Source organism: Eurosta solidaginis, chromosome 5, assembly GCF_040869045.1.
Source record: "Eurosta solidaginis isolate ZX-2024a chromosome 5, ASM4086904v1, whole genome shotgun sequence".
NCBI classification, from domain to species: domain Eukaryota; kingdom Metazoa; phylum Arthropoda; class Insecta; order Diptera; family Tephritidae; genus Eurosta; species Eurosta solidaginis.
The window spans coordinates 14,895,269-14,922,706 of record NC_090323.1 but is presented as its reverse complement, the minus strand read 5'-3'; the positions used below and the strand labels follow the sequence as shown (position 1 = coordinate 14,922,706).

The following is a 27,438-nucleotide window of genomic DNA, read 5'->3' as shown; positions in this document are numbered from 1 at the left end:
AAGCTACTAGACGCGGTAGAGTTGTTGGATATCAATTCAGCAATTAAGCTGGGTTCTATAAAAAATATATAGTATTGGGCGGAGTCATTTAAATAATCTAAGTACCAATTGATTTCTTCTCTGCGTATGGTGGTCAAACAGATTCTGTTAACACTATGGACATATTCAGTGCATGTGAGATTTGATTGGCCGGCAAGTTTAATCTAACCCTTCCTGCTGTTCAACGATATGCCTGTAGGGAGCTTACAAGAGCTTAAAAATTATGCCCTTCCCTTTAGAGACTGTAAGCGTGGTATGCAATGTTACACCAATGTCACCTCAGGGTGCACATATGCACGGGAGTTCAACTCCTAGAAAGACCGGACTATGGTCATATCCTGCTCAATGCCAATGACTCTTAGGTGGCAATAAAACGGACTACATACTCCATATATCATAAAAAAGTTTTCAACAGAAATTGTACGATACTTTTTACTAGAAGAAAGCATTGAGGATTGGAAAGATGGGGAGATCATTCAGTGATTCGACACCTCAGCGCCCGGAAATATCACAAAAAGATTGGACTACATACATATGTTACGTATGTCCTGACATTTGTACACAACTATATCATTCCCTTTCCTTTAAGGAAGGATTTGAAAGATGGGGAGCCACATTCGTAGATTCGCCATCTTAGTGCCAGCCACGCCCATATCTTTGCGTCTTTCGGACTCAGTGAGTGTGTTTGAATCCTAAATTTTTGCTATCCAGGAGGCATGTTAAGCATTGCTAGATAAAAATATTACCGGTAACAGGATAGCAAACGTGTCCGATAGTCAGACTGCTCTTGGAGTTTTCGCGTCAGCGACTATAAAGCAAGCCTGGTTTATCAGTGTAGGACCATGCATGCATGAGATGCATAGCGTTTCCTTGATTTGGTGCTAGATGTGAATAGGAAAAAAGCGGGAACAGGAATATGAACGGGGTCGGCTTACTACCTGCACGAGCAGTGAACTGCAAGATAGGCAGACTCCTTGATTGAATATCGGATTTCGGGTTAAGTGCCGGTTTAAAAAGAAGTAATTTAATTTTTAGACACCCTAATTTTTATGCATATGGTTGTGTGCGTTACCGAGCTCCGATATGCCGACCAATTTGGTGACGCTTAAAGTATGCAGCGCTGTTTTGGCGCTAACTTACTGATTCGAGAATATATATATTTATTTGCAAAGGTGTGTGTGTATCAGCTAGACGCGTTGACTGTCAAAATTGACGTGCCTGCATGCTGCTGGCGGCACACGGCCTCCGCAAGCTGTGTCACATCAGAACAGTCAGCACAGTCGTCTTTGCAAGCTCAAGTGCGCTACACACGGTCAGCGCGTTTAGAAATACAACTCACAACCCACAGGCAAACTAAACGGACGAATTTGCAAGTTTATATTTAGTGTTTTAAATTTCCAGACTCCTGTCGCCAATTAATTTTTTGGTGGAAGCAAATTTAGTATATTGTTTAACGGTTAATAAAAGTTTCCTTATATACTACGTAAGGAAAAACGTTTTTGTTTGTGTTGTTTCCTGTATTAAAAAAACGGCAGAAAAAGTCTTGAAAACACAAAAGTCTTTGAAGGCAAAGGACCAATGCGCTAATTTATTTGTGATTTTATTTTATCGTGTATATTTTATTATAAACGTTCATCCATTAATCCTGCGTTAACTGTGTATTTTTTGTTGCTGTTTTTACTTTAAATTGAACTCATTTTTTTTTACATAAAGTGCTATTGTGTTTTTCGCGCCATCAAGTTTGTTTCTTAAGTGTTTGAGGTATCCTTTGTTGAAAAAGCAAGAAGAAGAACGTGTTTATAAAAAAACCAAAGAAAGAACTGCGTCTATAAGTTTAAAGAACTGATATTAAGTACAACAACAAATACCGACTTTTTTGTATATACTTTTGCAATAATAATAACAAAGCAAAAGCGAAGGGTCTCATACCCAAAAACGAATCGAATCGCAAATTGGCGCTGAATAAAACAAAAAAGTGAAGGGGTAAGTACCAACATACTCATTTAAATAAACGCACAAAAACAACAAATAATAAGGCATTGCCACTCAAGCAGTAAAGCGCAAACCAAACAAGTAAAGGTGTCTAAGTTCGGGTGTAACCGAACATTATATACTCAGCGTGAGTTTCAATTGCACATTTCATTTCAGATAAATTACTTTTCTACATAACACGTGGCACCGCCCGTTTAAAAAAAAAAAATGCCTCCCCATTTGCTCTTACAATAAAACTTGATAAGTGAAATATCATTGATTCAAAACTATTTTTTGCTAAGTTATGGCTTATTATTCTAGTCTACGACCCTTTTAAACTTGTTTTATATTTAAGTTGAAATTTGACATGTGGACTGATATTGAGACTCTTAATAAAAATTCGAAAAAAATTTTTTAAATGGGCGTGGCACCGCCCACTTGTGATAAAATCAATTTTACAAATATTATTAATCATAAATCAAAAATCGTGAAACCTATCGTAACAAAATTCGGCAGAGAGGTTGCCTTTACTATATGGAATAAAAAAAAAAATAAATGTAAGGCGCGATAACCTCCGAAGAGATCTAAGGCCGAGCTTCTCTTCCAATTTGCGTCGCGCTCCTCTTCATTTTTCCCTACAAATTGGCCGGACGGGACCTACATGTTTTATGCCGACTCCGAACGGCATCTGCAAGGCAGATGAGTTTTCACTGAGAGCTTTTCATGGCAGAAATACAATCGGAGCGCTTGCCAGACACTGCCGAGGGGCGACCCCGCTTAGAAAAATTTTCTTCTAATTGAAAAATCTTATTTCTAAAATTTTGATGTTGGTTTGCCCGGGAGTTGAACCCAGGGCATACGGTGTGATAGGCGGAGCACGCTACCATCACACCACGGTGGCCGCCAATATGGAATGCTTTGAAGAAAAATTAACGAAATCGGTTAAGGACCACGCCCACTTTTATATGAAAGATTTTTAAAAAAGAGCTTAATATCAAAGGTATTTCATTTCCCAAGTGGATTTATAAAAATAAATAGGAAAAACTTCAAATTAAAAAAAAATGGGCGTGGTACCGCCCCTTTTATGTCTAAACAATTTTCTATGTTTCGGGAGCCATAACTCGAAGAAAAATTTGTTCAGAATAGAACCATATGTATATGTATTATTGCGCAGCGTTGTAACACTATTAAGCACACAAAACAAACAACAGCATTTCAAGTGTACAGCTGGGTATGTAATGTTCGGTTTCATCCGAACTTAGACTTCCTTACTTGTTTATTTTGCCATTGTCCATGTAGCTGCGACATAAGTCATCATCATCATCATTTATAAGGGTTTAACTGCCTAGGTGATTTTGGCGCTGCGTAAGAAGGCACGTCAGCTATCCCTGTTGCGCAATAAAGGACGCCATTTGGAATCACTATCTTCCTCTTCCAACTCAATGAAGATATGTACCCCACTTCCTCTCCTCTCAAATAAGGGTAGGTAGGAATACTCTCTGCACATTCGTATAGTATGACCTAGCCAATGAAGCCGTTGGGCTTTTATTCGTTGCACTATGTTCATATTTGGTAAAACTCATACAGCTCATTAGGGACCATTTAACTTCGGAGAAATTTTTTTCCAATATTTCAAGTGACATTCCGTCATCTAGACATTGTCCATTATTCCGTGCGTAAATCAGGGTGTGTATGATGAGAAGCTTATGAAGCGTAATTTTGTTGGTCCAGATAGGTTAGGTTGAACAGGCCCGTTCGTGAGGACCTCAAATAAAATAATGAGTCCATACTGTTACCACAAGTTTGCTCAAGGGTTAAACTGAATCCCATTTCATAAACCAGGACTTATGTTTAAAACACAACTCCATCCTTTTTATGTCCTATGCTTCTTGCTGATTCTGTTTGGCGAGCACAGGGAATGAGCACAAAGCGAGCTCGATCGTTTCCTCCATCAACCTGCCCTTCCCAACTGCTATCAATCACTGACTAGTTATGTTAAGTGCAGGTCACACCAGAAGTCAGTACCCGGTCACAATACCTATCATTAACCTATAGTCTCCTCTTTTCAAGGCTAAGAGTCACTTTGTTAGTCTAAAGTTGGTTGAACTGCACATGATATTCTACACTTTGTAACCCCGCGCTTGGTTCCATGCTTTTCCTTCTGAACCGGTCATGCGCAACTCTCGCGTTTTTAATCCCGCCCAGTATAACTGAGGCGTCCACGTTACAAGCTCCGAAGGAGGTGCCCATTTTAGCTGGCTCATCTGGCACTCTTAACACATTTTTAATTGCTGTGCTATGGGCGTATCTGAACTGGATATAAATAATTTAGGAAAAAGGCTGCTTATAAAACCGTTCCTACTAATTTTTTTATACGCAGCGTGCTTTGCACACAGAGTATATTAACTTTGATTGGATAACGGTGGGTTGTACAGGTATAAAGGAATCGAGACAGATATAGACTTCCATATATCAAAATCATCAGCGTCGAAAAAAAATTTGATTGAGCTATGTCCGTCTGCCCGTTACCCCCGATAACTTCATTAAATATTGAAACATCTTCACCAAATTTGGTACACGAATTTATATGTACCCAGAATAGATTGGTGTTGAAAATCGCATGATAACCACGCCCACTTTTTATATATATAACATTATGGAAAACACAAAAAACCTGATTATTTAGTAAATAATACACCTAGAATGTTGAAATTTGACAAGTGGACTTATCTTGAGACTCTTCATAAACATTTGAAAAAAAAATTTAAAATGGTCGTGGCACCGCCCCTTTTATGACTAAGCAATTTTCAATGTTTCGGGAGCCAAAACTCGAAGAAAAATTAACGGATCTTAATAAAATTGGGTACACAAATTTTCCCTATATAGCAAGAAATATTTCTAGAAAAAATGGACGAGATCGGTTAAAGACCACGCCTCCTTTTATATAAAAGATTTTTAAAAGGGTCGTAGACGAAAATAATAAGCTATATTTTAGCGAAAAAGAGCTTTGTATCAATAGAATTTTACTTTCTAAATTGAATTATAACATTAAATTGGAAAATACAAAAATTTTTGAAAATGGGTGTGGCACCGCCCCTTTTATGACTAAGCAATTTTCTATGTTTCGGGAGCCATAACTCGAAGAAAAATTAACGGATCGTAATGAAATTGTGTACACATATTTTCCTTATAGCAGGAAATATTTCTAGAAAAAATGCACGGGATCGGTTAAAGACCAAGGCAACTTAGATATAAAACAAATTTAAAGGGTCGTAGACTAGAACAATAACATATAACTTAGCAAAAAATAGTTTTGAATCAATGATATTTCACTTATCAAGTTTTATTGTAAGAGGAAATGGGGAGAAACTTTTTTTAAACGGGCGGTGCCACCTGTTATGTAGAAAAGTAATTTATCTGAAATGATATGTGCACTTGAAGCTCACGCTGAGTATATAATGTTCGGTTACACCCGAACGTAGACACCATTACTTGTTTAAATTGGAAATAAAAAGGATTGGGTGACCTCAAAAAGCCTTGGCATTTCACTTTAACTCACGGATGAGGTAATTTTAGCACTTTAAATGCAATATACGCTGTTTGCCTACGCGCTTATGTTTAATTTGATAATTGGGGGGGGGGGGGGGGGGGGGGGTGCTTGGCCAGGTTGTTTTTCTGTGGAAGCCGTTTGCATTAACAAAACCTCATTTCAACCAATTTTGTTGCAATACGGTGATTTTGAGCCGTCGATAGTTATGATCGAAATCACGTTCTACACCAAAACATCCCCGTTTTCACAACAAGAGGAAATTCAAAAAACAACATATCAATTGAAAAGCTACTATATTTACACAAACATACCCGTTTATCAATCAATATTAATGGCAAGACGTTAACGCCAATCCGTTTATATAAGAATCACATTTCATTTACCAGAATTCGTATGCATTCAGGCTGAAATGCCTACCTTTAATATTTATTGTTGTAGAAAATTTACAATATTTGTTGTTACATACAATTGCACGCCAATAATTTGTAATGGTCACGTGGATATAGGAAGCGAGTGGTGCTGTCAACTTAGGCGGGTGGGTGGCAGTATCAACAAATGGCACCGCGTTTGATGTTTATCTAACTCATTTTCCGATGTGTTTTTTAGCATTATTATATTTGTTCGAGGAATGAGTTACTTTTACTAATGTATGCGGGGGGAGAGCGAAAGCAAAGTTTTTGAAATGTGGAAGTGATTTGGAATGCTCCAATTAGCGTTTAAAATTTTTGTGTGAATTTTTAAAAGGTAAATTAGTAGTACATATGTATGTAAATATATGAGCGGAATTCTTTTGACAACAGCGTTATAAACAGTGCTGCTCAAAATTGTGTATGTGGAAGTGCAAATCACAATACATGTACAAAATTGTTTGTGCACTGAAATTTTTTTGTATTTAAAAAAATAAATTTAAAAAATTTGAATTGTTTGAGGTCGGGAAAAGTTGAAGATTTGGTTTCAAGATAAAAAATTTTTGCTTAAAATATTACATAAATAATTATATCGTCAACATACAAGAGGCAATACATTTAATTCTGAAAGTTGCGAAAAATTATATTGACCTATAGCCTCAGTTTTTATAGTAACATATTTTATATATATCGTCGAAATTTGGATTTCAATAATCATACTAAAAGTAAATGTGGAGAATGTTGCATTAGAAATTGAGTTTGATAACTTTCGAAATATGTGGTTTGTTTTAAATTTCTGTTACAATTTACATATATTAGCAACAGAGATTACTGCGGTGCTGAAATACCACCTGAATTTAATGAAATGTTTAACACGTAAATGATAGGCATGGTTGCTTAATGGTTCCCCCCACTTTCAGTCAAAAAATGTCTCATAGCCACGAAAAATAATATACCGATATAAAATACAAAATCACAGAAACTACTCCGTAAGAGAATCTCTAGTTCAAAACTAGTGCACTTCTACTGCATTCTGAACCACAAACAGTTTGCCATCTATCTCTTTTACATGCCTTCAACTGGCGAATTTAATATTGCGATGTCCTAGGCGGGGGACATTGTTCCGGGAACTATATGCAAATTTCCACTTTAGAACTAGATATTTATTGGCACATTTTGGATAGTTACGAACTAGTGTACATTTTGACAACTGGTATCCAGTTCTTTCTTGGAAATATTTCGTTGGCCGCGAACCAGAGCGAAGTTCTACATATTGCTTCTAGTATGATATTATCGCGTTTTACGATAGTTCCAGACTGGTGGAATAGTGTTGAAAATAGGCATACTCATATGTAATCGTAGCTTGTTAAAGCTGGTAGCAGAATTTTTGTTGGTGGCCTTTTTTTAAATATAAAAATAAAAAAATCCAAACTGTCGATTTTATAATTGCAAATATAGCTAATAACAAAATAGTACTTATTTGGCACTCTAGGTCTAGTTCCGAACCAGAAATGTGTATCACTAGTTACTGACTTCCCTTGAGGATAATTAACTATTATCATATGAAGTTAGAATAGGCTCATCTTCTTTTGGTACAGTTTTGCTTATATTCTCTGATCATATGCCTCATATATTTCAGCTCTGCGGTCAGTTATCTATTTTAATTTTATTTATGAATTAGTTTTGATTTCAAATTTTTTTCAGTTCTATCATATTTTTGAATAATTTTTAGTTGTCAAATTGTTTGTGTAAATTTTTTACATCATACACAAGTGTCTGAGCTTCATACGGGAGTGCTTTTTCTTGGCACTTTCATAAGAAATTCGAGCATTTTCATATGATTCGAAATTATATGCGAGGGCATATGGGAGTGCAATGAATTTTTTTTTTACATTCAAAGTGTGAATTTGAATCTGTGCCTATGATTCAGGGCAAAACAAAAACAAAAGTACTACAAGTGTATACGGGTTGAGCAGCCCTGATAAGTTATAAAAAACAACGAGCGTTTGTAACACGTTCAACTATCGTATGAGTGCGTGTTCAAATCCCACTCCCGGGAGAAAAGACTTTGAAGAGATTTACAAGGTATCATCGAAACAGCTGTCGCCTTGTCCGTCCTGATGTCACGTTGTTTAAATTTTTCCCAAATTATGAAATAAATTATAGAGCTTCATATAAAATTTCTTTAAAACATTGCTATCTATACGGATAAGGGCCGTTCTTAACATTTTCAGTTGGCAATAACTGACACTGTTTTTGACAGAAATCGTTCGACGACCGGTGAAATAAAGCGTTAACTGTGAATGGCACAAACGGCTTAGGCCCGGTTTTTCAGAGCCAGTTTAAACTACAGTTAAAGTTGATTGCATTTTGACTGCTCAAACTAAGTTGAGCAATAAATGTTATGTTGTTGACCAAAGTGGCAAGGTTAGACTTTAGTCAATTTAAACTGGAGTTTAAATGGGCGCTGCAAAACCGGGTCTTAGCACAAGGATCAAAAAGTTTACATAAACACTTCCTCACTTTTTCTCCAATTTGATACACTTCTTCCTAGCACGAATAAGGGTTTTACTTAACATGGACAGAATCGGTATATAACCTCGCCCTTTTTTATACATCAACTATTTCCTTTAAATGATATTCTTCGGCATTTCAACACTCAATTTGAGCATCTTCAAACTTTCAGGAGCTTTGTTTACGTAGAGCTAATGAAATCTGCCCAAAAATCAAAACGAAATGGGCGTGGTAACGCCTATTTATTATTATTTCGTTAGATTTCAGTGGTGAAACCTTCAAAACGTTTGAATAAAGTGACGAAATTTGGCATGCATCTTCCCTTATCAAAGAGAACTAGCTGCAGAAAAAAATACAACAATCGGTTGATAATCACGCGCACTTTATATATAGAAATACAAAAATACTCTGTGGAGATACATTTGTGATATTCTCCAACTTATAAAAATACCGCTTACTTAGGCCTCGCATACCTTTCATAAAAGCTTTGCACCGACTTTCCGTAGCCATAAAGTTCTTTCTTTAGAGGCTACCAATTTATTTAGTTGACCTAACTCGAGGGAGTAACCAAAAGAAAGGCAGTACCCAATGTTCAGGAGCAAAACGGCATGCTTAGCAAGAATTTCAAGATGACTAGTTACCGACCGGGCCATCTTAGCAACATCTTCGTTAGCCACTATACGATCTAACTCAGTCATTTTATATTATCCATAAAATAATTTCGAAATCACGCCATAAAAATGCCAAAGTTTTGTCGAAAACAATCCTAAAACGGGAAAAAATATCGAATTTATCCAGAAATAGTCCCGAAATGGTGCCGAAATATCCAAATTAGTACCCAAATAGTCCGAAATCGTTCTGAGGTCATTACCGAAATCAGGAGATCGGTACCGAAACAATAGTGAATCGAAAAAAGACAAAGAGCCGAATGCAATTCGAAAAGGAACCCGAAACTATAATTAGATTCGAAGCAGAAAACAAGAGTCCCCCCAAAAAAATTCGAAAATGTTCTGCTGAAGGTAGGAGAGACAGGCACTGCCCACTTTTTCCAATTCTCAGATCTCAATACACATGTACGACCTACATAGATACAAAATACTATCCATCAATTGCTCCAGCTGAAAATAAACTCAAATCAGAGAAAAAATTGTAAAAATTGTTGAATTCAGTGAAAAAGATAAATATTGAATTTATCAATGAGGAGTTTTTCTGGCAACCACGCTACTGTTGGCAGCCATAATTTCGAAATAGTAAAAGACTTCGTTTATTTGGGAACCAGCATCAACATTAGCAACAACATCAGCACTGAAATCCAGCGAAGAATCAATCTTGCCAATAAATGCTACTTTGGACTAGGTAGGCAATTGAAAAGTAAAGTCCCCTCTCGGCGAACGAAAATCATACTCTACAAGTCACTTTTCGTACCCGTCCTGCTATATGGGGCAGAAGCATGGACCATGACAACAGCAGATGAAGCGGCTTTGGGAGTGTTCGAGAGAAAAGTTCTTCGAAAGATTTATGGACCTCTACGCGTTTGCGATGGCGAGTACCGAAGAAGATTTAATGATGAGCTGTACGAGCTATACGCAGACATCAACATAGTCCAGCGAATTAAAACGCAGCGGTTGCGCTGGCTAGGCCATGTTATGCGAATGAAAGATGATGCTCCGGCCAAGAAAGTGTTTCTATCGGAACCCGCCTATGGAAGCAGAGGTAGAGGGCGGCCCCCACTCCGTTGGAAGGACCAGGTGGAAAACGATTTAAACTCCCTTGGTGTGACCAATTGGCGCCGGTTGGCGGAGCGAAGGAGCGACTGGCGCGCCTTGTTGGACGGCCATAACCGTTTAGACGGTTAAGCGCCAATTAAGTAAGTAAGTAAGTTTTTCTAAACCCTGATAATTTTATACAAATTTTATATGATAAACAACAACAATTTTATTTATAATTGCTATATGATTGCAATTTGTTGATATGTTTAAACAAGTGTGAACTTTTCTTAAAAATTTTTCCGTGCCCATGTTATATTTTCTCTGTTTATTGATTGTGTTTTTTTCCAATATGTTTTCCATATGCTTATCAATTTAATTTTAAAAGCTGCTATTAAGACAATTTAAGGTTCTTTTTTTATACTCAGTTGAGCAGAGCTCACAGAGTATATTAAGTTTGATTGGATAACGGTTGGTTGTACATATATAAAGGAATCGAGATAGATATAGACTTCCATATATCAAAATAATCAGGATCGAAAAAAAATTTGATTGAGCCATGTCCGTCCGTCCGTCCGTTAACACGATAACTTGAGTAAATTTTGAGGTATCTTGATGAAATTTGGTATGTAGGTTCCTGAGCACTCATCTCAGATCGCTATTTAAAATGAACGATATCGGACTATAACTACGCCCACTTTTTCGATATCGAAAATTTCGAAAAACCGAAAAAGTGCGATAATTCATTACAAAAGAACTTGGTAGATGAGTTGAGCTTATGGCGCAGAATAGAAAATTAGTAAAATTTTGGACAATGGGCGTGGCACCGCCCACTTTTAAAAGAAGGTAATTTAAAACTTTTGCAAGCTGTAATTTGGCAGTCGTTGAAGATATCATGATGAAATTTGGCAGGAACGTTACTCCTATTAATATATGTACGCTTAATAAAAATTAGCAAAATCGGAGAAGGACCACGCCCACTTAAAAAAAAAATTTTTTTAAAGTAAAATTTTAACAAAAAATTTAATATCTTTACAGTATATAAGTAAATTATGTCAACATTCCACTCCAGTAATGATGTGGTGCAACAAAATACAAAAATAAAAGAAAATTTCAAAATGGGCGTGGCTCCGCCCTTTTTCATTTAATTTGTCTAGGATACTTTTAACGCCAATCCTTTTGAAATTTGGTATGGGCATAGATTTTATGACGCTAACTGATTTCTGTGAAAATGGGTGGTATCGGTTGATGCCACGCCCAGTTTTTATACACAGTCCGTCTGTCCTTCCGCATGGCCGTTAACACGATAACTTGAGCAAAAATCGACATATCTTTAATGAACTTAGTTCACGTGCTTACTTGAACTCACTTTATCTTGGTATGAAAAATGAACGAAATCCGACTATGACCACGCCCACTTTTTCGATATCGAAAATTACGAAAAATGAAAAAAATGCCATAATTCTATACCAAATACGAAAAAAGGGATGAAACATGGTAAGGTAATTGGATTGTTTTATTGACGCGAAATATAACTTTAGAAAAAACTTTATAAAATGGTTGTGACACCTACCATATTATGTAGAAGAAAATGAAAAATTTCTGCAGGGCGAAATAAAAAACCCTTAAAATCTTGGCAGGTATTACATATATAAATAAATTAGCGGTATCCAACAGATAATGTTTTGGGTCACCCTGGTCCACATTTTGGTCGATATCTGGAAAACGCCTTCACATATACAACTACCACCACTCCCTTTTAAAACTCTCATTAATACCTTTAATTTGATACCCATATCGTACAAACATATACTAAAGTCACCCCTGGTCCATCTTTATGGCGATATCTCGAAAAGGCGAACACCTATAGAACGAAGGCCCACTCCCTTTTAAAAATACTCATTAACACCTTTCATTTGATACCCATATCGCACAAACAGAGTCTAGAGTCACCCCTGGTACACCTTTATTGCGATACCTCGAAAAGGCGTCCACCTATAGAACTAAGGCCCACTCCCTTTTAAAAACTCATTAACTCCTTTCGTTTGATACCCATATTGTACAAACAAATTCTAGGGTCACCCCTGCTCCACCTTTATGGCGATATCTCGAAACGGCGTCCGCCTATGGAACTAAGGATTACTCCCTTTTAAAATACTCATTAACACCTTTCTTTTGATACCCATATTGCACAAACGAATTCTAGAGTCACCCCTGGCCCACATTTATGGCGATATCTCGAAACGGCGTCCACCTATGGAACTAAGGATTACTCCCTTTTAAAAAACTCATTAACACCTTTCTTTTGATACCCATATTGTACAAACAAATTCTAGGGTCACCCCTGCTCCACATTTATGGAGATATCTCGAAACGGCGTCCGCCTATGGAACTAAGGATTACTCCCTTTTAAAATACTCATTAACACCTTTCTTTTGATACCCATATTGTATAAACAAATTCTAGGATCACCCCTGCTCCACCTTTATGGCGATATCTCGAAACGGCGTCCGCCTATGGAATTAAGGATTACTCCTTTTTAAAATACTCATTAACACCTTTCTTTTGATACCCATATTGTACAAACAAATTCTAGGGTCACCCCTGGTCCACCTTTATGGCGATATCTCGAAAATGCGACCACCTATACAACAACCACCACTCCATTTTAAAACCCTCATTAATACCTTTAATTTGATACCCATATCGTACAAACACATTCTAGAGTCACCCCTGGTCCACCTTTGTGGCGATATTTCGAAACGGCATCCACCTATAGAACTAAGGCCCACTCCCTTTTAAAATACTCATTAACACCTTTTTTTGATACCCATATTGTACAAACAAATTCTAGGGTCACCCCTGGTCCACATTTATGGCGATATCTCGAAAATGCGACGACCTATACAACAACCACTACTCCCTTTTAAAACCCTCATTAATACCTTTAATTTGATACCCATATCGTACAAACACATTCTAGAGTCACCCCTGGTCCACCTTTGTGGAGATATTTCGAAACGGCGTCCACCTATAGAACTAAGGCCCACTCCCTTTTAAAATACTCATTAACACCTTTCGTTTGATGCCCATATTGTACAAACAAATTCTAGGGTCACCCCTGGTCCACCTTTAAGGCGATATCTCGAAACGGCGTCCACCTATGGAACTAAGGATTACTCCCTTTTAAAATACTCATTAACACCATTCGTTTGATGCCCATATTGCACAAACAAATTCTAGGGTCACCCCTGGTCCACCTTTATGGCGATATCTCGAAACGGTGTCCACCTATGGAACTAAGGATTACTCCCTTTTAAAATACTCATTAACACCTTTCATTTGATACCCATATCGTACAAACGCATTCTAGAGTCAACCCTGATCCACCTTTATGGCTATATCCCTAAATGGCGTCCACCTATAGAACTATGGCCCACTCCCTCATAAAATACTCTTTAATGCCTTTCATTTGATACGCATGTCATACAAACACATTCCAGGGTTTCCCTCGGTTAATTTTCCTACATGGTTTTTTTCCCTTATGTTGTCACCATAGCTCTCAACTGAGTATGTAATGTTCGGTTACACCCGAACTTAACCTTCCTTACTTGTTTTAATTTACTGGACGTTCGCGAGCTTATTTATAACTTATATGGATGTAAGTAAATTGTATTGCTGCAAATAAATGCCTGATTTATTCATTTTTTCTTTTGCTTTTTGCAACGGTTTTGTTTATTCTTGATTTAATATGCATATATTTTTTTTGTTTTTGCCTTTCTTTCGTTGAGGTAGCGATTGCCGTTAAAATTATGCATGCAGTAAAATAAGAACATCTATAAACCACTTGTGGAAATTGGGTTGTCCACGACCCATTAAAGTAAATAATATTTTAAAAGAGAAAACAAAACAAAACAGAAAATGTAAATAAAATTAATTTTTACTCCCTCAAACAGCCGATAAAACGTACAACCTCATTAAAATATTACAATTTATTAATCAGCTGCTAATTTTGCAAAACCTGAATTATTAATAATTAATTTCACGCCTAAGCTAATAATATTCCTACGAATGCTAAGCCGGTTGTGCCTGTGCCCAAGCCGTCTTAGCTGCACTACAGTACTTCCCCCTTACTAAGTTTGAACAATGCTGTTTACGTCTATCTATATTTATAAAAATCAAGTTCTCTGTGTGCGTGTGCTCGCTGTGGAAACGTAAACACTTCAAACATCACCAAATTTTGGCTATAGGTTCCTTCGATCCACACGAAGGTTTTAGGCTAAAAATAAATTCGATATATAAAAGGGGCGTGGCACCTCCCATACAAATGGAATCTTTGGTACTGCATAACTCTGAAGGTATACACGCCAGAACATTGAAATTCAGTAAGGAGTTATATGAGGTCAATCCCCAACACCAACAAGCAAATATGGAACTGGGAAAAAGAGGGCGTAGCACCTCCCATACAAATGGAATATATCATACTGTATATTTCTGGATGTAGTAATGGCAGGATAATGAAAATTGATAAGGAGCTATATGACGTCAAGTCCTAACACCTCCAGTAAAATGTGGAATTGGGAAAAAGGGTGCGTGGCACCTTCCCTACAAATGGAATTTTTCAGAACTATTGCTGCCGTACAAACTTAGGTTATTTTAACACCTAAATTTTGACTGCATTGTTGAGTTTGGTTATTATTTCTTTTGGACGTTTAGTAATCTGCCGCCGTTAAACAAATTTGTTAGCTTCAGTCTATCTACATCTTCTATATAAATCAAATTCTGTGTGTATATTCCCTATGGAAATGTATTTCCCACACTTCAATCATCACCAAATTTTGGCTATAGGTTCCTTCGATCAAGTCGAAAGTTTTTCATATTTCAGAATTAGGAATTTTAAATTTAAATTTTTTTTGGCTATGCGAACGAGCAAATGCATTACAATAAGATACAATAATAAAATGTTTTAAACGAAAATTTCACCAAATATGCGTACAAAATTCAATCCAATTTACAGAACAATAAACTAAATTATCAACAAAAAAAAAAAAAACAGAAAAAATAACGCAACATTCATTCGATCTCGGGCGTTACAACGTACGCCGGGTAAAGCTAGATTTCTATGAAATTTCATCAGGATTATTATAAACCGGCTGCTAGTACTATATTACTTTTATTTTATTTATTATTAACAATATAACTATTACTCACTACTACTGCTACAAATTAAACAAGAAAATTGATACCACCTACAGAATGACTGACTGGTTACTTAATTTTAACGGGCATTTGACATGAACACTGATCCCTCTACCTGTGTTTACATATCATTTCCCTTTATTACAATTGATAAGCAGAAAAGTCAAGTGAAACATTTGTTTTCGCATATTTATTATTAACCGATAAAAAAACTAAAATAAGAAAAAAACAAGCACGGAAGGCTAAGTTCGGGTGTAACCGAACATTACATACTCAGCTGAGAGCTTTGGAGACAAAATAAGGGAAAATCACCATTTAGCAAAATGAACCTAGGGTAACCCTGGAATGTGTTTGTATGACATGGGTATCAAATGAAAGGTATTAATGAGTATTTTTAAAGGGAGTGGTCCTTAGTTCTATAGGTGGACGCCTTTTCGAGATATCGCCATAAAGGTGGACCAGGAGTGACTCTAGAATGAGTTTGTACGATATGGGTATCAAATTAAATTTATTAATGAGGGGTTTAAAAGGGAGTAGCCCTTCGTTGTATATGTGAAGGCGTTTTCGAGATATCGACCAAAATGTGGACGAGAGTGACCCAGAACATCATCTGTCGGGTACCGCTAATTTATTTATATATGTAATACCGCGAATAGTATTCCTGCCAAGATTCCAAGGGCTTTTGATTTCGCCCTGCAGAACTTTTTAATTTTCTTCTACTTAATATGGTAGGTGTCAATAAACCAATACAATTACCATGTTTCATCCCTTTTTTCGTATTTGGTATATAATTATGGCATTTTTTTCATTTTTCGTAATTTTCGATATCGAAAAATTGAGCGTGGTCATAGTCGGATTTCAGCCATTTTTTACACCAATACAAAGTGAGTTCAGATAAGTACGTGAACTGGTTTAGTAAAGATATATCGATTTTTGCTCAAGTTATCGTGTTAACGGCCGAGCGGAAGGACAGACGGTCGACTGTGTATAAAAACTGGGCGTGGCTTCAACCGATTTCGCCCATTTCCACAGAAACCAGTTATCGTCATAGAATCTATGTCCCTACCAAATTTCACAAGGATTGGTAAATTTTTGTTCGACTTATGGCATTAAAAGTATTCTAGACGAATTAAATGAAAAAGGGCGGAGTTACGCCCATTTTGAAATTTTCTTTTATCTTTGTATTTTGTTGCACCATATCATTACTGGAGTCGAATGTTGACATAATTTACTTTTATACTGTAAAGATATTAAATTTTTTGTTAAAATTTGACTTTAAAAAAACATTGTTTTAAAAGTGGGCGTGTTCGTCATCCGATTTCGCTAATTTTTATTTAGCACACATATAGTAATAGGAGTAACGTGTCTACCAAATTTCATCATGATATCTTCAACGACTGCCAAATTACAGCTTGCAAAACTTTTAAATTACCTTCTTTTAAAAGTGGGCGGTGCCACGCCCATTTTCCAAAATTTTTCTAATTTTCTATTTTGCGTCATAAGGTCAACGCACTTACCAAGTTTCATCGCTCTATCCGTCTGTGGTAATGAATTATCGCACTTTTTCGGTTTTTCGAAATTTTCGATATCGAAAAAGTGGGCGTGTTTGTAGTCCGATTTCGTTCATTTTAAATAGTGATCTGAGATGAGCGCCCAGGAACCTACATATCCTCAAGATACCTCAAAATTTACTCAAGTTATTGTGTTTACAGACGGACGGACATGGCTAAATGAATTTCTTTTTTCATCCGGATCATTTTGATATATAGAAGTCTATATCTATCTCAATTAGTTTATGCCGTTACGGATTACCGTTATGCGAACAAAGTTAATATACTCTGTGAGCTCTTCTCAGCTGAGAATAAAAAAACAATAAAAGCGAAACAGATTAAAAGCTTTTGAAATAGCAATAGGATATATTTATGTAGTCAATCTACTGCAACTGTTAAATGACAGAGATTACAAGTATTCTATACTCAGATTTGTTATTAGTTTTGTTGGTATAAAAATACATACATTTCGCCCACTACTGTTAATTATCGTTCTAGCTTATTGATTACCGGTAATGTTATCATCGGCTAACAGTACCCATGTGTGGTATGCCTATCCATTTACATATATTAATATAGTCGATAACTCTTTAAATACCTACATTAGACTATCAAGGAATAATAGCCTAACTTCTAAACTTTTACATAGGATTAAGGCAGTTATTGCCTATGACCACATGCTTTTAACAGCTTCATTCTGTTTGTTGAACGAAATGCTTAACGAATGATACCGGCATTGGCGATATCGTCTGCCAATGGTACTCTGAAGCTTACGTCTTAATTTTAGCGTCTAGCTTTACGTGATTCGTCAACCAAGCAATTATCAAATTTGTTTTTGTCCTTTGTTTTTGACACAAGGTTTTCGCCATGGTGCAATAATAAAGGTGATGTCAATAACATAACCTCACTTTTTCGGTAGCTATGTATATTTTCCAGTATTTACTTGTATTACAAAAGTATTAAATTTTGATTGCTTAATTTTTCGTACAAAATTCCCCAAAAAATTGTTTTCTGCAAAATTTTTGCTATATTACTTTAGGGAACACAAAGTTACGTTAGTCTTTTTGGCTAAATAATTCTAGTAGCGGCTTATATAGTTATAATATTTCTAAACGTATAGTAAAATCTACTCCAATCGTAGTAGAAGTCAAAGGCAGTTCTGTATGATAGACAACCTTCTAAAATATGCATGCCGAACTTGTCGGAATAAGTGAAAACGTCAACGGGATGAGAACATCTGAATATACATACATTTCATCATGGTTTTCACTATTACTGTAGCTGTTCGTAATAGAGAACGCCGAGATAACGTAAGAATCGGCTGTTATCGTTTTCTCTGTGGTATTGCTAATCACAGATCGTTTTGGACATGATAGCGTCAAAGGTAATGAGGCCGTAAATGTTGTATGCTTTTCTGCACACTTGATACTGTTTTAAAGATTTTTGGTCATAGAGTTTTAGTGGTATCGAAAGCTGCAACTTGGGGGCTGGATTGGGTGTCTTAATATCAATTTTGTACCATTTGCCTGTGTTTATAGTACATAAAACCTGTTCTAAAAATCGCGCACATTTAAATCCTTCTTCCTTTTTGGGTGTTCCGTTAATGCACCATTTCTTTTTTTATTCGAAGCTTTTCGAATTTTTTTTCATTAAATTAATTTTGTAATATTAAAATCATGGTTTTCTACTTTAACGTTTTTGAGGGAAAAGGGAACTTCTCTGAAACGGTCTAATGTATAAGTATCGACGGGTATGTAAATTTTTTTATTTTGTACTCGATTTTATTATTTTCTAATATTTATGGACGTTTTTGTTTTTCCCATCCATTGTTGGTAGGTGGAACTGGAGTATCACGGAAACCTTTTACAGCTTTGCCAACGATATTGACTGACAGCACTCGATAAGCCAGGATTGGTAATGTTGCTTATCCAGCCGTTTCTGAGGGGATTCAATGGATTGTAATGCGCAGTACATAGCTTCCCCAATTCAAGTGTCAAGCTCACTTTTACTGCTTTTTATAATTTTATTGTTTGATATATCAGTAGGTTATCACTTCATTACTAGAATTTCTGCCATATTTGCTGTTATCAAGTTGAATTTCTTTAATGCAATGACATTCTATGTAACATATGTTACGTTTGAATAGGAAACACACATGCAAAGGCTGGTCCATTAAGAAGTTTTTTTGTAATAAAATGCCTTCCGAGCGATGGTAATGCGTGACGAAACAACAAAACCCATTATAGTAAAGGAAATAAAAACTTTTTATAATTACCAGCAAAAAGTAAAGAAATATGAAGCATCATGATCGCACAGATAGACCGATTTCTGTCATATCTCGAGCACGTATCTAAGGCAATCGTAATAAGCATTTGTTCCTAAAATGTTAATAGGTGGCGCCGTGGTTGAGATGTTTCCAAATCTCTTTTACAAAACAACATCTGTTAGGTATGTTTTATATTGTTTTGCGTTTTGGAAGTAAACTTTTTTTCTCCTAGGCGAAAGAGGAATTAATACAAAGAGATAGAAGAGTGAAACGGGTTACGAAGGAAGAGTATGCGATAGGTAAAGAAAAACGGACGGGGTTAGGTGAAACAAAAGAAAGGGTATAAGAGAGGAAAATATCGAACAAAGATGAATATAGACAAAAAAAACAAAAACATAGTGAGGAGGGAGAGATAAAAAAAGAGAGGGTCAGCAGGAAAAGAAGTAGTTGCGATTACAGTCACCAATGCGTTGAAAGTTGTAGGAAGAGATCGAAAAGGGCGGCACTTAATTTAATGGAAAGAAATTGTTGGCAATTGTTGTTCTGCCTCTATCTCTCGAAACCTATCTTTATATTTCTGTTAGAGCCTGATTAGAGCGAAAAAATAGGACAGGTTCTAAAGGCGCCAAAATAGCTCAGTTATTTGAAAACCACCAAAAGGGCAAGCCCATAATCTAAATTCCGGCAACAAAAAATCGTATGTCATTGCCTCATGGCATTCACCTTTGACCGAAATGTCACAAAAACCTGTACTTTTTCTGTGATAAGAAAATGTGTATAAGACATATATACATATGTAAGAAGGGATCGGTAGAAATATTTGATCTTACTATAGATCTAGATGTGATAGCTAAATCTTCGGATTCTGCTCGAGTTCCAACGAAAAACGGCCTTTACCGCTAATGATACATATGTAATTAAAAAGAAACAAGTAAGGAAGGCTAAGTTCGGGTGTAACCGAACATTACATACTCAGTTGAGAGCTGTGGAGACAAAGTAAGGGAAAATCACCATGTTGTAAAAAGAACCTAGGGTAACCCTGGAATGTGTTTTTATGACATGTGTATCAAATGGAAGGTATTAAAGAGTATTTTAAGAGGAAGTGGGCCATAGTTCTATAGATGGACGCCATTTAGGGATATCGCCACAAAGGTGGACCAGGCCTGACTCTAGAATTTGTTTGTACGATATGGGTATCAAATGAAAGGTGTTAATGAGTATTTTAAAAGGGAGTGGGCCTTAGTTCTATAGGTGGATGCCTTTTCGAGATATCGCCATAAAGGTGGGCCAGGGGTGACTCTAGAATTTTTTTGTACGATATGGGTATCAAATGAAAGGTGTTAATGAGTATTTTAAAAAGGAGTGGGCCTTAGTTCTATATGTGGACGCCTTTTCGAGATATCGCCATAAACGTGGACCAGGGGTGGCTCTAGAATGTGTTTGTACGATATGGGTATAGGTATTAATGAGGGTTTTAAAAGGGAGTGATAAGTACGGTAACTGAGTTAGTAAAGATATATCGATTTTTAAGAGGAAGTGGGCCATAGTTCTATAGATGGACGCCATTTAGGGATATCGCCACAAAGGTGGACCAGGCCTGACTCTAGAATTTGTTTGTACGATATGGGTATCAAATGAAAGGTGTTAATGAGTATTTTAAAAGGGAGTGGGCCTTAGTTCTATAGGTGGATGCCTTTTCGAGATATCGCCATAAAGGTGGGCCAGGGGTGACTCTAAAATTTTTTTGTACGATATGGGTATCAAATGAAAGGTGTTAATGAGTATTTTAAAAAGGAGTGGGCCTTAGTTCTATATGTGGACGCCTTTTCGAGATATCGCCATAAACGTGGACCAGGGGTGACTCTAGAATGTGTTTGTACGATATGGGTATAGGTATTAATGAGGGTTTTAAAAGGGAGTGGCCCTTAGTTGTATATGTGAAGGCGTTTTCGAGATATCGACCAAAATGTGGACCAGGGTGATCCAGAACATCATCTGTCGGGTACCGCTAATGTATTTATATATGTAATACCACGAACAGTATCCCTTCCAAGATTCCAAGGGCTTTTGATTTCGCCCTGCAAAACTTTTTCATTTTCTTCTACTTAATATGGTAGGTGTCACACCCATTTTACCAAGTTTTTTCTAAAGTTATATTTTGCGTCAATAGACCAATACAATTACCATGTTTCATCCCTTTTTTCGTATTTGGTATATAATTATGGCATTTTTTTCATTTTTCGTAATTTTCGATATCGAAAAATTGAGCGTGGTCATAGTCGGATTTCAGCCATTTTTTACACCAATACAAAGTGAGTTCAGATAAGTACGTGAACTGGTTTAGTAAAGATATATCGATTTTTGCTCAAGTTATCGTGTTAATGGCCGAGCGGAAGGACAGACGGGCGACTGTGTATAAAAACTGGGCGTGGCTTCCACCGATTTCGCCTATTTTCGCAGAAAACAGTTAACTTCATAAAATCTATGCCCGTACCAAATTTCACAGTGATTGGTAAATTTTTGTTCGACTTATGGCATTAAAAGTATTATAGACAAATCAAATGAAAAAGGGCGGAGCCACGCCCATTTTGAAATTTTCTTTTATTTTTGTATTTTGTTGCAACATATCATTACTGGAGTTTAATGTTGACATAATTTACTTATATACTGTAAAGATATTAACTTTTCTTTTAAAATTTGAATTTAAAAAAATTTTTTTTTAAAAAGTGGGCGTGGTCGTTCTCTGATTTTGCTAATTTTTATTAAGCAGACATATAGTAATAAGAGTAACGCTCCTGCCAAATTTCATCATGATATCTTCAACGACTGCCAAATTACAGCTTGCAAAACTTCTAAATTACCTTCTTTTAAAAGTAGGCGGTGCCACGCCCATTGTCCAAAATTTTACTAGTTTTCTATTCTGCGTCATAAGTTCAACTCACCTATCAAGTTTCATCTAATCCGCATTTGGTAATGAATTATCGCACTTCTTCGATTTATCGAAATTTTCGATATCGAAAAAGTGGGCGTGGTTATTGTACGATATCGTTCATTTTAAATAGCGATCTGAGATGAGTGCCCAGGAACCTCCGTACCAAATTTCATCAAGATACCTCAAAATTTACTCAAGTTATCGTGTTAACGGACGGACGGAAATGGCTCAATCAAATTTTTTTCGATACTGATGATTTTGATATATGGAAGTCTATATCTCGATTCCTTTATACCTGTACAACCAACCGTTATCCAATCAAAGTTAATATACTCTGTGAGCTCTGCTCAACTGAGTATAAAAATAACAATAAAAACGACCCATCCTCTACTCTATGTAGGTACATACATATATTGTTGAGTCTGTCCAACTTTCGTACAAATTGATAAAGGCTGCTACTTAGGCGTTGTTGAATCAATTATGAGCTTAGAAACGGTGCAACGGCATAAATGCTATTTGTGTGTATACATGAACTTATTACAAATAAAAAAACAAGCTCGTCCGATAACAATAGTCGTTCTGATTAAATATATTTTATGTCAGTAATATTGCATTTCTGAAAGCCAGCCTGCAAAAATTGTACGACTAGTGTCGTGCAAGAGTAGCCCCGGTCATGTTCTTTTGAGGGCACTTCGATGATTAGTTTTAAATATTTTGAAGGCAGTTGTAAGGCCCTGGTGGAAGCACACGTTTTTGTTTTGCTACGATTCGCAAATGTTCTATATAAAATATTTTTGAAGAGTAGAGTTTTTGAAATAAATTCTGAGCACTTTATAAACCAAGTTCTTAGTTAGGGCATTTTGGGAAAAATCGGATACAAAAATCCACAGATAAGGCGTTTCCAATCATTGTTAAGGGTATTTTCGCCCCGAAACTTTACGTAGGGCATGTTATTTGAAAACCTCTATTGATGTTGAAATTCGTTCATTATCTTACAAAGGAGCTTCCCATTCGAGTATTACCCAGTACACTTAATCGGTAGTTAAATGACTATATTTCTCATCGTGGAAATTCGAAACGAAAGAGAAACGTCAAAAAACGGTGACCATGATTGCCGACCGACAACTAATAAAATAGGTTCTAGAAATGTGTAGATTAACTTTTGTGAGTTTAAGACTAATGCATGTGCAAATATGGTCTTAATGAATTGAAAAAGTACAAATATATGTTGTTGTTGGGTAAACAGTGCTTCGCCCCATTCAATGTGGGCGACCACTCAGAAATTCTCATCAAAGTCCTCCAACGAGAGTTCCAAAGAAAATAACAGTTTCAACAGGGGTGGAGTAGGCATATGTGTCACATTACAGCTTCCATTCTGGACAAATAAAAGTTTAAACTGTTACAGTATCCAGAACGAAATTGGTGTCTGCTTTCTTCTTCTGCAAGTGTAGTGTATATTGCTAACGGGCTTGACCGGGCGCGTTCTAGCAAAAGTGTTTACCGTTTCAGTGTGGATAAGGCTTAGGGCCTCCTTATGCTTGTCTGGATCAAACGGCTGCGTAGGCAAGTACTAGTGATATGATCGCTTGCGACTAGTGAGTGATCTCCTACGCCTAGTATTGTAACCAATTGCTTTTAGGAAGTATTCTCCTCCGTACATAAATATTAAATGTAATGAGTGGTCTCTAAAAACTTCCTCTAGTTTGAGTGTTACAAATGTAATCAGCATGTAATAGTATGTTTGTAAGTGCATGCTTTTGATAAGATTTTATACACTTTGTACCAATATTATGTGCGTCTATATGCAAAAATATTGGCAATGGCGTATTCGGAGGCTAAATTAAAAATTAATTCATAAAAATTTCCTTCCCATCAATTTTTATTATTCCTTTGTGTAGTTAAATCAGTCGATTCGCTTTCTATCTACGGACTATTTGCGCAACTGGATGGAATGAATCACTCACAGAATTCGTAATACGTGAGTTTCATTGTTTGGTTGTTGTTAAATTTGGATTTAACTCACCCAATTTAGTGATAATTGAATGCCTGAAATATGATGACAGGAAGTATTTGTATATATATTTTGAATAAATATTTTCTGGCAAACCCTTTCCCGCTGCGGTTTAATCTAATTAAAAAATAATTCCAAAGCTATCTTTATCTTAAATTTGCGTCTTGCGACGGACCCTCCATGTGTTATGCCCACTCCGAACGGCAGCTGCAAGGTAAATTTGCTAAGGGCGACCCCGCTTAGAAAAACTTTTTTTAATTTTTGTTGTGTCCCGGAATTGGAACCTATCATTCGTTTTGTTTTGTTGATTTTCCAACAGGGTGGATAATTGAGGTATATTGGAATGATTTTCCTTCATCCCTTGTCAAATTTGGTTTGTAGTCAAACCAGTTTCGGCGTTATACCATCACCATCAGTGTCATTTATCGTTCTGCATTGCAGGACATTCTGTGTGGTAGGCCGAGTACGCTGCCACCACACAACGGCGGCAATTATATAATATTTTCCTCAACCGATTTCTCTCCATCAGCCCCTTTCCTTTATTTGTATTCTTACTCTGCTTCTAACTCTGACTACTCGCCTTTTTCTTTCTTTCCCATTCCATTTTCCTTTCTTTCGCCGTCCGCTTACACTAAAAAAATGCCATTAAGGCAGAAATATAGGTATTATGATAAGGAAAAGTTGCATATGATATTTTGCCATGGAAATCCTTAATAATTACTCCATCTCCCTCTTTTTGTTCTTCTAATACAAATCCATACATTTTCCTCTCAACCTTCCTATCCGTTCCTCCACTTAATGCAGAAAATATTTTTGGACAAGTAGGCGGTAAAAACTAAGCTCCCTTGAGCTCCGCAAATATTTGAAGAAGGTATCCAAAACTTATTATGGAGTGCGAGTTGACATGTGAGTTCGAGTGGGAGTGGGAGTAGGGTGCAGCGGAGGTGGGAGCGAGGGTTGGAGTGAGAGTGGGAGACAGTGTGAGTGGGAGCTTAGGTGGGAAAGGTAGCAAAAGCGGATGTGGAAGCGAGAGTCGGAGTGAGAGTAGGAGGGTGAGTATGAGTGGAATCGGAAATGGAAGTGGAAATGGGGGTAGAAGCGAGAGATTGAATGTGAGAAAGATAAACGGAACAAGGGGTGGACAAGAATAAGAAGAAAAAAATGGAGGATAAAGTAGAGAACGGAGAAAGATAAACGGAACAAGGGGTGGACAAGAATAAGAAGAAAAAAATGGAGGATAAAGTAGAGAATAGTATAGAGAGAGAAGCGAGACTCACTTTTAAATGTTGGGAAACCATTTTTCGGGCAAGAAAAAGTCTGTCGGGTACACTAGTCCTTAAAATAATTATACGCAGGCCCGTAAAATTAATGATCTTCCGTTTTGAAAAACTATACCATTCCTTTTCAACTTCGTTATCCTTATTCTTTCTTTTAGTTTCTTTCAAAAGGGTTTTTTAATATACTCCCATTAAAAGTGTGCAAAATTCTCGAGTGTTCCAATTTTTTGCCAAAATTCAATACGAGTTTTGAAATACTTTCAACTTATTCTTTGTATTTATAAAATTTAGACATTTTCACGAATGTTTTTAAAATTTTTCTTATTGTTTCAAAAACATTTTCGAAATGGGTTCACACAATTTTCGTTACTCAAAAGATTCAAGTTTGGTTCAAAGATAACGAAAATTAAAAAAGAGGAGAATAGCTGGTCCAATTTGCAAGTCAGCTTTACTGCTATTTATTTACTCGTAGGTGTAGCTACCTACATATATATTTTATCAAGTGCTTGTCATAAAATTGAAAACAAACACAAGTTTAGACAAAAAAATGGAATTCGAAAGACCTAACTGTTTATTTTTGTTTTTTAACAATTTCGCTTGGGAAAGCTCATAAGTAAATTAAAAATGTTTCCTTTTTTGGCTCTTTTACGGTCAAGGCACCAGCAGCGCAAGAGCCATCGTTAATTGTTTTGATATACGACGCTATCTGATGCCGTCATATGATTCCTTTATTGCAGCCCGCGTGCAATTGACGAAATTAATTCAGCATAAATTATTTTGGAAAGTTTTTTTTGTGTTGCATTAATGTTTTGTCTGCATTCCTTGTAGAAACATAAAGTACATATGTTTAAATATGAGGGCTACTCCATACAAGTAAATAAAAAACTGAAAAAGTACATATGGGGTATTCCATCCCATTTCGACCAATTTTGAACCCGACCCCTTTAGAATTGGCTGAAAGTTTTTCTTCTTTTTCTAGCTTACGAAAGACGTTTTCAGAATTTTTTCAAACTTTTTCATCCAACTCAAAAAAAGTTATGAATTTAAAAAAAAACACCGTTTTTGTTTTCAAAATGCTATAACTTTTTCAAAAATTGACCGTTTGGGATCTTTTTTTTTAAAAATATGTTTGTATGTATGAAATGTACTTTTCGGAAAAAAATACAAAATATTTTTAAGTTTTTTTTTTTGTTGTAATTTTTCAGTTTTTCGAGATTTTTCGAATTTCGCCATTTTTTTTTCTCATAAAAAACTTCAATCAATTCTGCAATCATCCCCACTAATCCCGGAGTGGACCGATAATTTTTTATTTAATTGAAAAAAAAAAACTTTACAAATTTTTTTTGTATTTTTTCCGAAAAGTAAATTTAAAAACATATTTTAAAAAAAACATCCCAAACAGTCAATTTTTGAAAAAGTTATAGCATTTTGAAAAAAACCACCGCTTTTTTCAAAAAATTCATAACTTATTTTGAGTTGGAAAACGGTGTTTTTTTCAAAATGCTATAACTTTTTCAAAAATTGACCGTTTAGAATCTTTTTTTTTTAAATATGTTTTTAAATTTACTTTTCGGAAAAAATACAAAAAAATTTTTAAAGTTTTTTTCAATTAAATAAAAAAAAAAGTTATCGGCCCACTACGGGATTAGTGGGGATGATTGCAGAATTGATTGAAGTTTTTTATGAGAACAAAAAATAAAATGGTGAAATTCGAAAAATCTCGAAGAACTGAAAAATTACAAAAAAAAACTTTACAAATTTTTTTGTATTTTTTCCGAAAAGTACATTTAAAAACATATTTTAAAAAAAAAAAGATCCCAAACGGTCAATTTTTGAAAAAGTTACAGCATTTTGAAAACAAAAACGGTGTTTTTTTTAAATTCATAACTTTTTTTGAGTTGGATGAAAAAGTTTGAAAAAATTCTGAAAAACGTCTTTCGTAAGCTAGAAAAAGAAGAAAAACTTTCAGCCAATTCTAAAGGGGTCGGGTTCAAAATTGGTCGAAATTGGATGGAA

General features: G+C 36.0%; 1 protein-coding gene across 1 annotated transcript in view; it reads left to right on the top strand.

Moving 5' to 3' along the window:
• Positions 1-1,302: 1,302 nt before the first annotated feature.
• The window catches only part of nebu (nebulosa), a 132,053-nt gene continuing 105,917 nt past the window's right edge, over positions 1,303-27,438 (top strand). Inside the window, exon 1 of the mRNA XM_067786312.1 lies at positions 1,303-2,022. The gene's annotated coding sequence lies outside the window, so the exon portion shown is untranslated. The remainder of the gene's footprint in view (positions 2,023-27,438) is intronic.